This window comes from Zalophus californianus, chromosome 7 (assembly GCF_009762305.2).
Source record: "Zalophus californianus isolate mZalCal1 chromosome 7, mZalCal1.pri.v2, whole genome shotgun sequence".
Classification (NCBI taxonomy): Eukaryota; Metazoa; Chordata; class Mammalia; order Carnivora; family Otariidae; genus Zalophus; species Zalophus californianus.
In genome coordinates, this window is record NC_045601.1 from 127644596 (window position 1) to 127649402 (window position 4807).

Here is a 4807-nt window from a genome sequence, read left to right on the forward strand (position 1 = left end):
GCTAGGATAAATGAGGCAGAAGAGAGAATCAGCGATATAGAAGACCAAATGACGGAAAATAAAAAGGCTGAGAAAAAGAGAGAGAAACAACTACAGGATCACAAGGGCAGAATTCGAGAGATAAGCGATACGATAAGATGAAACAATATTAGAATAATTGGGATCCTGGAAGAAGAAGAAAGAGAGAGAGGGGCAGAAGGTATATTGGAGCAAATAATAGCAGAGAACTTCCCTAATGTGAGGAAGGAAACAGGCATCAAAATCCAGGAGGCATAGAGAACCCCTCTCAAAATCAATAAAAATAGGTCAACACCCCAACATCTAATAGTAAAACGTATGAGTCTCAGAGACAAAGAGAAAACCCTGAAAGCAGCCCGGGAGAAGAGATATATAACCTACAATGGTAGAAATATTAGATTGGCAACAGACCTATCCACAGAGACCTGGCAAGTCTAGAAAGGACTGGCATGAGATCTTCAGAGCACTAAACGAGAAAAATATGCAGCCAAGAATACTATATCCAGCTAGGCTGTCACTGAAAATTGAAGGAGAGATAAAAAGCTTCCAGGACAAACAAAAACTAAAGGAATTTGCAAACACGAAACGAGCCCTACAAGAAATATTGAAAGGGTCCTCTAAGCAAAGAGAGAGCCTAAAAGCAGCATAGATCAGAAAGGAACACAGACAATACACAGTAACAGTCACCTTACAGGCAATACAATGGCACTAAATTCATACCTTTCAATAGTTACCCTGAATGTAAATGGGCTAAATGCCCCAATCAAAAGACACAGGCTATCAGATTGGATTAAAAAACAAGACCCATCAATATGCTGTCTGCAAGAGACTCATTTTAGACGCAAAGACACCCCAGATTGAAAGCAAGGTGGTGAAAAATCATTTACCATGCTAATGGACACCAAAAGAAAGTTGGGGTGGCAATTCTTATATCAGACAAATTAGATTTTAAACCAAAGACTGTAATAAGAGATGAGGAAGGACACTATATCCTACTTAAAGGGTCTATCCAACAAGAAGATCTAACAATTGTAAATATCTATGCCCCTAACGTGGGAGCAGCCAGTTATATAAGGCAATTAATAACAAAAGCAAAGAAACACTTTGACAACAATATAATAATAGTGGGGGACTTTAACACCCCCCTCACTGAAATGGACAGATCATCTAAGCAAAAGATCATAAAGGAAATAAAGACTTTAAATGACACACTGGAACAAATGGACTTCACAGACATATTCAGAACATTCCATCCCAAAGCAACGGAATACACATTCTTCTCTAGTGCCCATGGAACATTCTCCAGAATAGATATCATCCTAGGTCATAAATCAGGTCTCAACCGGTACCAAAACATTGGGATCATTCCCTGCGTATTTTCAGACCACAATGCTTTGAAACTAGAACTCAATCACAAGAGGAAAGTCGGAAAGAACTCAAACACATGGAGGCTAAAGAGCATCCTACTAAAGAATGAATGGGTCAACCAGGAAATTAAAGAAGAATTTTAAAAAATTCATGGAAACCAATGAAAATGAAAACACAACTGTTCAAAATCTTTGGGATGCAGCAAAGGCAGTCCTGAAAGGAAAGTATATAGCAATACAAGCCTTTCTCAAGAAACAAGAAAGGTCTCAAATACACCTAACCCTACACCTAAAGGAGCTGGAGAAAGAAGGGCAAATAAAGCCTGAACCCAGCAGGAGAAGAGAAATAAGAAAGATCAGAGCAGAAATCAATGAACTAGAAACCAAAAGAACAGTAGAACAGATCAACGAAACTAGGAGCTGGTTCTTTGAAAGAATTAACAAGATTGATAAAGCCCTGGCCAGACTGATCAAAAAGAAAAGAGAAATGACCCAAATCCACAAAATCATGAATGAAAGAGGAGAGATCACAACCAACACCAAAGAAATACAAACAATTATAAGAACATATTATGAGCAACTCTATGCCAGCAAATTAGATAACCTGGAAGAAATGGGTGCATTCCTAGAGATGTATCAACTACCAAAATTGAACCAGGAAGAAATAGAAAACCTGAACAGACCTATAACCACTAAGGAAACTGAAGCAGTCATCAAAAATCTCCCAACAAACAAAAGCCCAGGGCCAGATGGCTTCCCAGGGGAATTCTATCAGACATTTAAAGAAGAATTAATACCTATTCTCCTGAAACTGTTCCAAAAAATAGAAATGGAAGGAAAACTTCCAAACTCATTTTATGAGGCCACCATTGCCTTGATCCCAAAACCAGACAAAGACCCCATCAAAAAGGAGAATTACAGACCAATATCCTTGATGAACATGGATGCAAAAATTCTCACCAAAATACTAACCAATAGGATCCAACAGTACATTAAAAGGATTATTCACCATGACCAAGTGGGATTTATCCCTGGGCTGCAAGGTTGGTTCAACATCTGCAAATCAATCAACGTGATACAATACATTAACAAAAGAAAGAAAAAGAATCATATGATCCTCTCAATAGATGCAGAAAAAGCATTTGACAAAGGACAGCATCCTTTCTTGATCAAAACTCTTCAGAGTATAGGGATAGAGGGTATATACCTCAATATCATAAAAGCCATCTATGAAAAACCTACAGCGAATATCATTCTCAATGGGAAAAAGTTGAGAGCTTTTCCCCTAAGGTCAGGAACACGGCAGGGATGTCCATTATCACCACTGCTATTCAACATAGTATTAGAAGTCCTAGCCACAGCAATCAGACAACAAAAAGAAATCAAAGGCATCCAAATCAGCAAAGAGGAAGTCAAACTCTCACTCTTTGCAGATATGATACTGTATGTGGAAAACCCAAAAGACTCCACCCCAAAACTGCTAGAACTCATACAGGAATTCAGTCAAGTAGCAGGCTATAAAATCAATGCACAGAAATCAGTGGCATTCCTATACACCAACAACAAGACAGAAGAGAGACAAATCAAGGAGTCGATCCCATTTACAATTGCACCCAAAACCATAATATACCTAGGAATAAATTTAACCAAAGAGGCAAAGGATCTGTACTCAGAAAACTATAAAATACTCATGAAAGAAATTGAAGAAGACACAAAGAAATGGAAAAATGTTCCATTTCTTCCGTTCTCCCATTTACAATTGCACCCAAAACCATAAGATACCTAGGAATAAATTTAACCAAAGAGGCAAAGGATCTGTACTCAGAAAACTATAAAATACTCATGAAAGAAATTGAAGAAGACACAAAGAAATGGAAAAATGTTCCATTTCTTCCGTTCTTCCATCATGGATTGGAAGAACAAACATTGTGAAGATGTCAAAGCTACCTAGAGCAATCTACACATTCAATGCAATCCCCATCAAAATACCAACCACTTTTTTCAAAGAAATGGGACAAATAATCCTAAAATTGGTATGGAACCAGAAGAGACCCCAAATATCCAGAGGAATATTGAAAAAGAAAAGCAAAGCTGGCGGCATCACAATTCCAGACTTCCAGCTCTATTACAAAGCTGTCATCAACAAGACAGTATGGTACTGGCAGAAAAACAGACACATAGATCAATGGAACAGAATACAGAGCCCAGAAATGGACCCTCAACTCTATGGTCAACTCATCTTTGACAAAGCAGGAAAGAATGTCCAATGGAAAAAAGACAGTCTCTTCAGCAAATGGTGTTGGGAAAATTGGACAGCCACATGCAGAAGAATGAAACTGGACCATTTCCTTACACCACACACAATAATAGACTCCAAATGGTTGAAAGACCTAAGCGTGAGACAGGAGTCCATCAAAATCCTAAAGAAGAACACAGGCAGCAACCTCTTTGACCTCAGCCACAGCAACTTCTTCCTAGAAACATTGCCAAAGGCAAGGGAAGCAAGGGCAAAAATGAACTATCGGGATTTCATCAAGATAAAAAGCTTTTGCACAGCAAAAGAAACAGTCCACAAAACCAAAAGACAACAGACAGAATGCGAGAAAATATTTGCAAATGACATATCAGAGAAAGGGCTAGTATCCAAAATCTATAAAGAACTTATCCAACTCAACACCCAAAGAACAAATAATCCAATCAAGAAATGGGCAGAAGACATGAACAGACATTTTTCCAAAGAAGACATCCAAATGGCCAACAGACACATGAAAAAGTGCTCAACATTGCTTGGCATCAGGGAAATCCAAATCAAAACCTCAATGAGATACCACCTCACACCCGTCAGAATGGCTAAAATTAACAAGTCAGGAAACGACAGATGTTGGCAGGGATGTGGAGAAAGGGGAACCCTCCTACACTGTTGGTGGGAATGCAAGTTGGTGCAACCACTCTGGAAAACAGTATGGAGGTTCCTCAAACAGTTGAAAATAGAGCTACCCTACGATCCAGAAATTGCACTACTGGGTATTTACCACAAAGATACAAATGTAGGGACCCGAAGGGGTACGTGCACCCCAATGTTTATAGTAGCAATGTCCACAATAGCCAAACTGGAAAGAGCCAAGATGTCCATCGACAGATGAATGGATAAAGATGTGGTATATATACACAATGGAATATTACGCAGCCATCAAAAGGAATGAGATCTTGCCATTTGCAATGACGTGGATGGAACTGGAGGGTGTTATGCTGAGTGAAATAAGTCAATCAGAGAAAGACATGTATCATATGACCTCACTGATATGAGGAATTCTTAATCTCAGGAAACAAACTGAGTGTTACTGGAGTGGTGGGGGGTGGGAGGGATGGGGTGGCTGGGTGATAGACATTGGGGAGGGTATGTGCTATGGTGAGCACTGTGA